The sequence below is a fragment of the Phyllostomus hastatus genome, unplaced genomic scaffold, assembly GCF_019186645.2.
Source record: "Phyllostomus hastatus isolate PE091 unplaced genomic scaffold, TTU_PhHast_1.1 phas_contig_40, whole genome shotgun sequence".
Lineage (NCBI taxonomy): Eukaryota > Metazoa > Chordata > Mammalia > Chiroptera > Phyllostomidae > Phyllostomus > Phyllostomus hastatus.
Genome location: NW_025333872.1, coordinates 77,781,954 through 77,795,806, shown reverse-complemented (window position 1 = coordinate 77,795,806; position 13,853 = coordinate 77,781,954).

Below are 13,853 nucleotides of genomic sequence, written 5' to 3'. Positions count from 1 at the left end.
ACTATTTTGGTGGAATCTGGGGCACACTTGGGACACATTCAATTCTGAGTTTGGTTCTGGATCTCAGCATAAAGTTTAGCAGATTTATAGGAAAGTGCGATTTACACAGAGAAAGGTCACCAAAGTTGGCTCAGATTTGGCGAAGCAGCCAGAAATCACAAGTTAACTTCAGATAACTGATGTTGAAAATATCAGAAATTGCGTTCTTGAGTCAATCAGTACAGTCTGAAAGAAGCTCCATGCTGAGGCAGATGATTCAGGTACGAGGTTTGCACCACAAAAATATAAACAAAACATATTCTTTATCCTCATAAAAGGGCCTGTGAAATTCTTTTAAATTTGACTTCATTTGCAGCAGATGCCACTAAAATTCTTTGAAATCTATAATTTTCTTGAAGCTCAGGGAAATTCACCGATAATAATAAATGTAATCTCTAATTAACTTCTGCTTAATAATATATACATATTAACATATATAATATGCATATTACATATATTTTCTGTAGTACATATTGCTAATTTGAGCTGAATACAAGTGATTTCTATAACAAATCTTGTTGGCAATTGTGTTGGCAATTGTTTTTCTTATAGCTGCAAGTTAATTGTATCCAGTTATCTTGTGACATTTAGAAAATACAGTATTTTGAGCTACTGAATTGCCTATAAGTTGGATCACGGTCTTTAAACTTTAAAAGTTCTTCCTATTTGGAAGCAGTCTAATAAACCTAATCAGTATGTGTATACGACTACATAAGAGCTAAACTCCATGTTGTGATCACTTTATAGGATGAAAATTCCCAGTCCTGATCCCTGAGGTGGTTTAACTAACAAAACTCACAGAACAAATGCCATTGACAGATGAACAAAGGGAGTAAAACAAAATTTTTCTTTGAAAGTTACTTCTGACTATAAATTAATACAAATTTATTGTAGAAATTTTGAGACACAAAATATAAGGATAATAATAAAACAGTATAAATAGCATAGATGCCATAATATTAATATTTTGATGTATATTCATCTAGTGCCATGTACTTCCATCGCCAATGTCCTTTTTGAAAAAGTTGTTAAAATAATTTTTTTCAAAGAAATCTTTCCATTGTAAATGCCATCCCTGACTCCAGCAAGTGACCTCAGTTTTCCAATGTGTAGGACAAGCTTTGCAATTTGCTTTTGGAAATGTCATTAGGTCTTGAGAATTCATGTGTGTACTTGCTAATTCTTCTTTGTTCTTTTAATGACTATTTCTGCAGTTCCCATTTTCCGGGACAGATGCTCCTGCAGTCTATCCATGTGGTTCCTTCCACTGATAACATTCTGCTAATCTGTCCTTTGCTGTGAGATGTATTCTAATTCTTCATCATTATATGCATATTCAAAATACCATATACTAACCAAAGTAGCAACTTATGTTTACAGTTGAGATATTTATAACATTCTCACGTTGGCATTATAAAAAAATTTAATTCTCAGTTGCAGTTCAACTTTCACTTTATTTCTTATTATCACCCTTCTCACTTCCCAGTGGAATGTTAATGAGCAGTAAAATATGCAGAAGACAGAGAAAGAAAAGCAAAGAATATAGGTAGCATGCAAAATGTATCAAAGGGTAAAATATAATTTGGTTTTTATTCCAAGCTATCATCATTTGTATTTGTAGCAGGTGAACTTTACTCTTCAATTTGAGCTGGTTGCCTATAAATACTATTTACAAATCTATCAGCCAACTTTTCCTAATTGTCATTACATTTATGACATTCCTAAGTGTCACTGAGAAATACAGATGACTGTGGTATGCTATTAGCCTAGGTGTGCAGGCCTCACGTCTCGATTTGTGCAGGTGCACTCGTTCACCTTCATGCACTTCTGAGAACACACCCCCGTCATTAAGGGGCACAGAACTGCAGCCTTAGGTATCAGTGTTGGCAAACAGCATTCTCCTTGTTCCTGAGCACCAACTCTCACCTTGTAGCCCAGGTAATGAGGTAGCTAGATGGCTACCTGATTTCTGTATGTGACCGAGTCCTTATCTTGGAGATCTGCCTTCTGCCTTATTTTCCCCAGAACCTTCTTTCCCTTGAAACCTACATTGGTGGCTGAGATCCTGTTTAATGATTGCAAACTTCCCTAAAGCTAATCGCTTGCATTTGTAAATTTTTCAGCCTTCTTTCTGCTTAATCCAACTTTTCAGAAAGAAGACCCTGTCTCTTCATATTTCACTGTGAACACATATAACTTTCTATATTCTACTGACTTCTAGTTTCCCATATTTCAAAGCTATGTCCACACCCCCACCACATTCCCTCTACTGCCATGCCCTATGTGGCCCACCAGTTCCAGATCCCGGCCTCTCAGACTGTACTCAAGAAGGCTCCTTAGAGCTGGCTATGTGCTGAGGATAAAGAAAAATAAGAAGAAGGTACACCTCTGAAATTGTTTACCGAAGATATAATTTCTCTAGGTATCCTAATCAAGACATATGCCAAATATTAGGACACTACTTCCCCTGATACAAAGGTAAGTATGTATTCTCCTGCTCATGTGTCTTCCTGGAGCCCACACTGCTCCCCAGTGCCTCCTGCCTGCACCGGGGAGCCCTCCCTTCTGCCGCCAGGGCCGGGGGCCTCCTGTGTTGATGCTCAGATGTACATGACCAGAGAAACAGTGTTACAGAATATTATTATGTGTAGCTGGCATAGCATCATGCCTCTCCTGCCCTGAATCAATAAATACGTAACTCTGAAATTTGTAACGAGGCCCAAGACCCTAACCATTATTTAAAATACTGTCAGTAGAATATCATTTTGATTTCCAAATAACCCATCCGAAACTAACTTTGGTACCTAACACTCATGATGTGAGAAACTATCTAATTTGGCTTCATAGTTAGCCAAAATTATTTCAACAGTAATATCTGTGCATGTATATTGTTTTTAAAACACGTAATTAAACATTGTAAGGGAAAGCAAGGGCCCCCATGTACGCAGACATGAAATAGTTTGCATTTTGTTTTTTTTCTTACTATAGACAAGCTATCTTGGAATGCATATTGGTTTTAATTCTCCCATTGGGTCAGAGAACATAATTATTGAGTGAAGGTTTCTAACCAACGAGGAAGAAAATTCTGACATAGCTTTCAGTTTGGAAATGGTCTCTTCCCACCAAAAGTCAAGGATGGTCTTGGTAGTGCTTATTACCCCTATTCCATAAATGAGAAATTGAGAAGAAAACAGAAATATCTGAACCTGAAACAAAATGGGTAAGACAGTGCTTTGCACAGTATATATACTTTACTATAGTGCAAAGCATTAAAACCACCAATTCAATCACAATTAACATATAAAGAGAATCAAACCATAATAGTACTAAAGGAAACAATACAAGAATTCTGAATAACCTTAGAGTGGGAGGACTGTCTAAGAATGACAAACCCAGAAGCTATAAGAGAAAAAAAAAACCCTGCTGAATGTGATCATGTACAGATATATTTAAAAATGACTACATGGTAATAAAAGAGAAAAGTCAAAAAACAAATGACACACTGGGAATCCATATGTGCCACTCACATTCCAGAAAAGAGCTAATTTCTTCAATCTGCAAAGAACTTCTGCTAATTAATGAGGAATGAGGAAAAGACAACCCAAATATAAAAGTGGTCAAAAATAAAAGACAAACACAGTTAATAGTGAAGTAAATTCAGATGATTTTAAGCACATAAAAAGAGCCCCAACCTCATTCACAATAAGAGAAGTATAAATTAAAAGTACAATTGCAAACCATTTGTACCTACAAAACTGGCAAATATCAGAGTGGACAACCTATTGTATCGCCAAAGGTTTGGAGAAGCAGACACTCATATTCTTGTAGTGGGAACAATTGGGGAAGCCCTTTTGGAGGGGGGCCGGTCCATATGTGTCAATATTTAAAACGTACAGAATTCTAACCTAGGTGGGAGACGACGAGCACGCCGAGGTACTCGCTGCAGCTTTGCCAGCAGTAACAAGTAACAAGACACAGGGAACCACATAGGCAGACAACTGCTCAGATAAATATAATGCAATACTAAGCAGCCATTTAAAGCTGACACAAGCCTACATGTGCTACCAGAGAAGCCGTTGAACAAATACTGTCAATTGGAAAAGAAGCAAAGTATAGAACAATGAATATAGTACGTTATCATTTGTGGAAGAGAAAAAAGTGTCCGTATCTGTTTTTAAATACATACGTTCTCTTTGGGAGATGACATTAAGAGACCAGGAAATGTAATTTCGTTCCAGGAACCATCAAGAAAACAAGAAAGGGAGAATCTTATTTTTTAACCACACATTTTTGTACCTTTTAAATTTTGTGCCATGTGTATGTATTAACTATTGCAAAAATTGGATAAAATGTGTTCCATTGTTAATGACTACAGGTGTCTGAATTCAGTAGGACCCACAATTTGTAACTATTATCCTGGGGCCTAGAGTAAGTAGACAAGTGAAGTAACATCCTTGGTGAGCTTTCTCCAACAACCCCTTTTTTTATTTGGCTGTGATGGCTCATGAACTCTAAGGCTTTTATTATAGATGAGGCTACTGTTTGCAGAATGAGACATCCATAACTTTGCCCCAGTCCCAGGTCTATACCTTGTGAAGTTGGCCTATATATTTGGGGTTGTTTTAAAGCATGCCCATAGATTCTTTGATAGCCAGTCTTTCAAGAGGTGGAGCTTAATTCAAGAGTGTGGACTGGATTTAATGGCTTATTTCTAATGAACAGAATATGGAGGGAATGATGGCGTGTCACTCCCAAGATTAGGTCATAATAAACACTGTAGTTTCTGTCTTTATCTTTTGGGTCATTTGCTCTGAGGAAAGGCAAAGTTGCGTGGCGTGCGGAGAGGTACACGGGGTGAGGAACTGAGGCCCTCGGCCCACAGTCCTATGGGAGCCATCCTGCAAATGGAGCCTCTCGCCCAGCTGAGTCTTCAAACGATTGCACCCTGGCAGACACCTACACTGTGACTCCGTAAGAGACCTGGGGCCAGACCTGCCCAACTAAGCCACTCTTGGATGCCTGGATCTCAGAAACTGTGTGAGATGAAAAATTCTTAATGTCTTAGGGTCCTAAACTTTGGTGTAATCTATTCTGCAATCACAGATGGATAATAAACCTATCTTTTGCCCCCTCCCACCCCGCACCTGCCCCCATGTGTCTTGAAGCTCACCACACAGGCCATGCTCGCTCTTCTGTGTGGTCCGTCTCCAGGGACAGCAAACTCAGGTAGCTTCCACAGCAACAGAGAGAAGAGAGGAAGAGGTCAAGAGAGGTGATAATAATCACTATGGGCTCTGACAGAAGAGAGAGAAAACAGGAGAGAAAAAACATGTCAAAACATTCCCCCACACAATTGTCAAATTACTACATAATAACTTGTCCCCAAACCTGCTGACTTGAACAGATGCATTTGGTTTCCTTCAGGATACTTCCCACCATTTACCTCCCCAGTTTCGTTTTCATCTTCTTTCCCTCAACCCAGGTGGTTAAGGTAAGGTGGCTTTTAGGTAAGAGCTGAAAATATGGAAGGATTCAGGGTTTATATAACACTGAAACATCAACAAAGAAAAAAGACTCTAGAATAACTAGCTATTTTTTCTAAACTGCATGCTGTTTAAATATATGTAAATTTTGTTCCAGTAAATTTTATCATGCAGATGTTGGGGTTCCATAGTCAACAGACTATGTAGCCTTCTTAACTTCTCTGTCCCTCTCTCCTCCTCCCTCTCCCCCCTCATCCTAACCCCATGATTTTGTAGTATTACATCTGAAAACTTCTTAGTCTCTCAATGGAACTTCACTTTTAGAAAAAGTTTTTTCAAAGGTCAAGACTGATTTTCATGTCACACTAATGGCCATTCTTAAACACACACAAAAGCATAGAACTTTAAAATCATTTTCTTTGACATGCACACATCTCTGCTATATATATATTTTTTTGTTTGCTTACTACTAGAAAAACAACACTTCCCAGGCATTGTTTCTGCTGAGACACATCATAGCTTTTTCCTTTGGCCCAGTTGCTATTCACTTGACAGAGGAAGGAAACCATTGCAACCTCATTCCTACCACCTAGCAACATTTGAAATCACAGCCTCCTGCCAGCAGAGCTCATTTTCCAGAGGCCACAGGCTCTCTTCATATAGCCACCAAGCTGCTGCTGCCTTTCAGCCCTCCTGTTTATTGGGCTCTCCCCTAGATTCTAGGTCTGACATACTACTTTACCACCAAGACCATCAGTCTTGCTTTGAACCCTTACCTGCATAGTTGGTAACTGATGACCACGCCTACTAATGCATACCCTGTATTCCCCTCCTGGATATTTCTTCCTCCAATCAGGATGGTTCTAATGCTCATGTTCATTGAGCTCTTTGGACATCCTTCTTTGAGCTGCAGTGTAGCAGAGCCCCAGGTTCTGATGGTAATCCAGGGTCACCAGCTCTTGAGCCCTGGAATCCGGGTTTCTCCCCACTCACCTTCCCTATCTGCAATGGCTCTGTGAATGAGACCTCTGAATGCCCTATACCTAGCATCACTCCCATTACACCAATATCCTCCCAAACTCATGCAAAGTCTGGGCACAAATATTTACTAATTTTTCCCTATTGTCATAGCAGGAAAATATGTATGAGTTCTTTGGAAGTTTTGATAAAGAAGGGATTTTTGAAACAGAGGAAGAAAAAGAAAAGGAGAATAAAAATGAATATGAATAGTACACATTCTTTTAACAAAACTGTTGAACAGTGAAGCAAGAACACAGAGGAATGAATGTAAGCCCTCTGCTGCCAGCCCTCCCCCTAAAAAATACATGGTAGGGAGAAGCCAAAGCATGTCTGTTTGTGAGTTGACTATTTTAATGTTTCTCATATGTATGCCCAAGTATAATCAAGAGGAATGAGAAATAAATCATGCATATTAGAATAAATAATAAGCACCTCTGTGGTAGTTAAGGTTGTATCAGCAGGACGGTGATGTGCATGCATCTGCTCGCAAAGTTTCCACAGCTCACCACTGCTCAAAGGACAAATGTCGTATGCTTCTGCATGTCGCCTGAGGCCTTCAACAGCTCCTGACTCACCTTTCTTGCCATGTACACCCTCCCATTCCCACCAGACCCCGTGCTCTTACCCACAGGTGATTTGTCATTCGCGAAGGTGCCATACCCTTCTCTGTCTCTTGGGCTTTGCACACTGTACTTTCTGAAATTCTCACCCTCACCACCTCTCCCACACCTTACCTCCTTCACGGAACTCTCACTCATTCTTCAAGGCTCAACTTATGAATCATGTCCTTGGCTACAGATTTCCTGACATTTCACACTCTGACTGGAAAGAGTTGAATATTCCTTTCATACCACTTCTGTGCCTGGCGTGTGCTTTTTAATACATATATGCTTCCATTTTAGACAGAGACTGTTTCCTAAGTCTAAGCTCACATCTTTTTAATACATATATGCTTCCATTTTAGACAGTGAGACTGTTTCCTAAGTCCAAGCTCACATCTTAATTCTTGTTTGTAGTTCTACTTAACAGAGATAGTGGCTGCCACACAAAAAGTGTTCAAGAGGCATTTAGTAAAAGATGAATAGGTGAATGGATGGATGGTGAGGAGTAAGAAACTGTCAAGGTTTCCCGAAGTAGCAGATACTGTGTTGGGTTCTATATAAATGACTTGTGTGTGTGTGTGTGTATCTGCTCAGCAAGAAGATTAGATAACTGAGTCTCAGAGAGGTACAGTAACACATTCAAGTTCACAGATTTGTAAGTAGCAAAGCAGGAATAATTTAGATCTGGGTGTGTTTGACTACAAAGCCCACGGTCTTTTCTACTCAGTTATGTAGAAAAAATTCTACATAATTTTTTTCTATTATAGGTATAGCCATGAAAGAAAAAATATATGCAACAGGATCCCTTTCAATAGAAATACGCTGAGAAAAAACATTTTAGGGAGCTACTGTAACTTAAAGGAAACGGCTGATACTTGGATAACTTTCCTTTGCGTCTATTTACACCAATAACCTGCTAAACTACAAAGTGGCCTCATGAGGACTTACCAGTCAGAAGGTCACACCTGAAAATAAATGGCATCCATCTTATCTCCCACTACAAATTAGTATGGGCCTGGTTGGGAAGTACACACAGGTGACTAGTTTTTACATCAGGTTTTCTTGTTTTAACCCAAACTGATGGTCTCTGTGAACAGGATGATGTGGAAGTAAGAGCTGCCTGGTTTTCAAGCCTGATGGGCTAAGGACCACACTCTGGACCTGCAGTCCCCACCGTAAGCCAGGTCTGAGATGTCAGCCAGTGGGCACCGTGCTCTTTCAGACGCACAAGCCTTTCCGCCGTGCCGAGCTGCAGGGCCATGAAGCAGTGGTCAGCGGCACTGCAATTTGCTTCTGAGATGACAAAGAACAGAAAGGACAAACAGGGCAAGGCTGGAGACCTCTGTCGGAGGCGCTGGGCGATCCCGGCCTTGCCAGGAGCCTGAACTGGGCCATGTAACTTCTTTGCTTGAAAGCCCTCAATCAAGCAGGACCTCTGAAGCCTACAACTGTAATTTCAAACCACAAAAGAAAACAGAACCCTCTCAAACTTTTATTTTGCTGAGGAAGCGGATGATTTAAATAAGTCTGTTTGACACATGCCTATCTGACTTCCCAGTTCCCTTAGGTTTCCTGCAAGTCAGCCATAAAGCCATTCCCCACTTGTTCGGACAGGATTTATGCATTCTACATCTGGTATTCAGCAAGCGTATTTTTCTTCCTTTTTCATTGAACTTCTGCCCATACACACATACAGGGTCTCATTTTAATAGCGGGATTATTCCCTGTGTATTTAAATACACAGGAAACAGGAAATCATCTAAGAGAACACAGTGATCTCATGGTTATATCACTTTTCCCCACAAGCCCATTAGAAACAAAGACAAGATTCTGGAGCTTATAGCTTAAGAGTTTCTCAACCTGAGAGAGTGACTGACCTTAAGTTCCCTCTTCTGGTTCTTAACATGGTACAAATTAAGAAAATGAAATAGCATATTTATTCCAAGACACAGGAAAGAAAAGGATTTTTTTTCCAGAATAAATCTGCATTTGGCTCTCAGAAATGTAAGAAGACACTCTCACATTTGGGTGGCTGACGGGAGGGGAGCCCGCCGGTCCGGGGAAAGCCTGCGCTGGGAGAGAGGAAGGACTGCAGACGTCCACGCACAGCCTGCGGTCGGCCATGGGTTCTCCCGGAGGCGTACTTGGAAGGCAGACTCCTGTATTTCATCAGAACTAACATGTCTTGGCCATGTTCCATTTAATCCTCACAGAAACCGTACATGGTTTCAGTAATACCGAGTTAGGTATTACTGATCCCATTTTACAGATGAGGAAACTGAGTTTGGCCTCAATGTCTTACAAGGGAGGGCATTTTTCCCAGTTAGGAATTTTCTCCATGGACTGGGGTTTCCCAGGAGATCTCACACTGCAGCCTTGGGGAAAGACGTGAGGACACATTTTTCTTTACAGACGTTGGGAATGGAACTTCCCAAGTTCCATCCCTGCTCTACTAGAAGAGAGAATAGAGGTGCTCCAAGTGGTGGCTCTGAGAAACGGCAGCTCTGGAAGTCTTTCCTCCATCTGACAGTAAACACATTAGGTTCTGTACACCTCAATGTATTATTCTATCACTTTCACATTGCCATGTCTCTCTGGTACGCAGGCCAACTCTCATGAACGTGAGTGTTTGATGACTCTGATTATTTCACTCCCAAACATGCCAGAGACTAAGCATTTGTGAAACGAGGAGTTGCCTGTTTTGCCCTGGGAACAGCCCCCTACTCCCGACCTTTCCCCTCACCTTGCTGCCTCAGACATTTTGCTAGTTCTTACTCCACTTCCTTTCCTGTGAGTGTTCTCCTTTCCCACTCATCTAAAACCCTCACCATCAAAACCTGGTTTAAGTCTTACCCAAAAGGCTCCACGATTGGCCTCAAGTGAATTTTTAACTCCATACAGGTGCCCTCCAATCCAGTCTATGTAACCTTGGAACTATGTTACTTCATACTTGTTCTCAGCACTTTGTAACTAATTTCTAATCATTTTCCCTATAACATTTCGTCTCCCTAACCTTATTAAAATTCTTTGCAGGGTGGAAGAGTGCCACTCGCTATTCTGAATCCTGACACAGAGTGTGCAGAGTCACGCAGGTCCAGTGGGCGCTGGAGCCGGACTGTGCCTTCTTGGGAGGGCCATCCGTGTGCTGTGCTGCACATCTCTTCCCAGCTCAGCGATCAGCGGCATCATATTGGTAGGTTGGCCTTGACTACTGGGGGAGCATTTATATCATGAATATTAACAAATGCTACAAATCAAGGCTTTGTTTTCTGCCTTTAGAGAGCCACTTTACCAGTACAGAGTCCCTGCTACTCAAAGAGAGTTCACCGACTAGTGGCATCAGCATCACTTGGGAGCTTGTTAGAAATACAAGGTCCAGCATCTCACCTTGTGCCTCCCAAATCAGGTTTTTACATTTTTAAGAAGAGCCTGGGGTGATTTGTTTCCATCACACTAAAATGTGATACAAAGAGCTCCTAAAATCACCTCTTAAAATCTAGAATTGATGCATTATACAAAGACTATACTCATTAAGTGCTACATTGACTGAAACCCACAATGTGAAACAGTTTCAATTCAAAGGCTGCTTGCCAAAGGGCTGAGATGTATTTGTCCTATTTACATGGTTGTTGCTATAAAACTCTAAATAATTTATTTTTAAAAATTTGACATGGGACAATGTCCAATAGCTGGAAGAAATCTGAATTTTTAATACTAAATCAAGGACACAGGAAACTAATAAAGAAAATCTAAAAGATTTTCAGACATGCAAAGTGGCAAAGTTTTGCAAAGAAGCATGGAAAAATTTTTCTTCTCTCTATATACAACTCTGATGGACTTACGAGTATCTAACTTGCACAAATCAAAGAAATTTTGAAACCATGAGCTAATACTAACAAAGCAGCTATAGCATCTCTTTATTAGTGGCTTATCTAATATAATAATAGTACAGCAAAAGATCCTGGTAAAATTCTGGCTAAGACTGAACAGTAAACCCAGAAGCACACATGATTTGCAATACCAAATTCCAATTTGCAGTATCTGCAGTAACAGAAGATTCTAAAACACTGCATATTTGCAAAAGAATGCTAGACTAGGAGAGCATGCACTTTAGGCTCAAATTGCCTAATCCCAGCTCTGCCACTTAACTAGTTGTGCGATCCTAGGAAAGTTACTCTGCACCTCAATTCCCTACCTACATCATTGCATCCTGTGGTTGCAACCACCACACCCTCTGGTCACCTGCGGCTAAGCACACTGATTCTGCAGCCAGATTATCCCATTTGAATCTTGGCCCTAATACTAAGAGTGTGACCTTGGGGAAGTCCCCTCATTGTAAAATGGCAGCGGACTAAATAAGTCAGTCTGTGTACAATGCTTGGAGGAGCCCTGGCCTAAAGTAAGGGCTCTGTGAGTATATTACCAGGGAGTTTGATTTAAAAAAATTAGTAATTTCAGGTCAAGATGGCAGTGCAAGTAAAAGTGGTACTCAGAACTTCCAATAACCACATCAGAATTACAACTAAACTATAAAACAATCATCATTCAGAACCACCTGAAATCTAACTGAACAGAAGTCCTATAACTACGAATATAAAGATGAAGACACCTCCGGACTGGTAGGTGGGGTACAGACAGGGAAGGGTGGGTGTCACACCCACATGTGGCAGATAAAAATCAGGAAGAATATCTCACTGTGGAGGTCCCACGTGAGGAGTGAGGGGTCCCAGCCCCACACCAGGCTCTGCAGTTCCAGTGCTGGGAAGAGAAGTAATCTCCATTCCTTCTAGTTGTGAAAACCAGCAGAGACTGTGGCTGAAGGAGATGGAGGTTTCTGCAGTCCCAGGCATTCCTGTTAAAGGGCCTAAAAATGAACTTACTCAGACTCACTGGCTCTGAGTTCCAGCACTGGGGCAGCAGCTTGAAAGGTGCCAGGGATATAGGAGGAAGAAATGAATTCTCTGGCTTCAGGACAAGAGCTGGAGGGCAGCTTTCTCCCAGACAAAAGTACTGGCAGAGGTCATTGTTCCTTTCCTGAGCCCACTCCCCACAGAGCTGGCAGGTGGGTGCCATATCTGAGTCTCCATCAACCTGGTTAACACTGTTGGCCCCACCCTGGGGATTCCCTGAGATCCCATCCCACCCAACTCATGGGCCCATCTAGGCCATTTCCTGTGGCTCTTTTATACAAACAGCCTCTCTTGGCTCATTTTCGACTTTCTCAAACAAGTAGCATCTGGTCCCTGTATGCCCCATACTTCTTGCTAAGTGCCCCCAGACTTGGCACTAGTAGGGCCTCGGTTTGCAACTTGGCCTCTCCTGGACACCTCCAAGCCTAGCACAAGTAGCAGGCACATGCATCCCTCTGTAGACCATGCCGGGTGGTCCTGCGAAAGACACAGGCAGTGGCAGACCTAGGTCTGCACCTCTCAGGAGGCCCCAGAGGTGGTCAGTGTACCAGATGGCCAACTTCAGACCATCTGGATTACAACCCAACCACCTCCAAAAGTGACATACTCAAGAGGCAAACTCACTAATCACCAAAGCCCTGCTGAAGTGAGTTCTGCTCAGGAGGGTGAGCTGCACAGCAACTCCTCCCTTGTTTCAGCCAACAGGCCTGGAGATCAATCCCTCCCAGCAACATACCAACAACAATCGAGGCTCAGCTACAACAGGGGGGTGCACACAGCCCACACAGGGGTGCCTGGAATGCCTGGCTCAGGCGACTGGGGAAGCTGTGCTACGGGGCCCTACAGAACACCTACTACATAAGGGAGTCTACTCAGACCAGGAGACAGAGCAGCTCTACTTAACACAGAGAAGCAAACACAGGGAAGCAGCAAAAATGAGGAAACAAACCAATAGGTCCCAAGTGAAAGAATAGGTGAAATCTCCAGAAAAAGAACTAAATGCAATGGAGGCAAGAAAACTACCAGATACAGAGTTCAAAACAATGGTCCTAAGGATTCTCAAGGAACTAAGAAATTCAAAAGCATAAAAAAGGACACGGAACCATAAAAAAGAACCAGTTAAAAATGAAGAATATACTAATTGAAATGAAGAATACATTATAGGGAGTCAACAGGACAGCAGATGAAGCTGATAATCAAATCAGTAATTTGGAAGATAAGGAAGTAGAAAACACCCAATTAGAACAGCAAAAAGCAAAAAGAACCCAGAGAAAATGAGGAGTGTAAGGAGTCGCTGGGACAACTTCAAGTCTACTAACATTTGCATCATGAGGGTGCTAGAAGGAGAAGAAAGCAAAACTTGAAAACCTATGTGAAAACATAATGATGGCAACTCCCCTTACCTGATGAAGAAAATAAACATACAAGTCTAGAAAAATGTAAAAAAGTCCCAAACAAAATGAACTCAAAAAGGCCACACCAGGACACATCATAATTAAGGTGGCAAAGGTTAAAAACAAAGAGAGAGTCTTAAAAGCAGCAAGAAAAAAGCAGTTAGTTACCTACAAGGGAGCTCCCTTAAGATTGTCAGCTGATTTCTCAACAGAAATTTTGCTGGCCAGAGGGACTGGCAAGAAATATTCAAAGTGATGAAAATCAAGGATCTACAACCATTACTTTACCCCCCAAAGATATCATTTAGGATTGAAGGATAAAGTGCTTTCCAGATAAGAAAGTCTAAAGGAGTTCATCACCACTAAACCAGCGTTACAACAGATGTTAAGGGTCTTTTTCAAGAA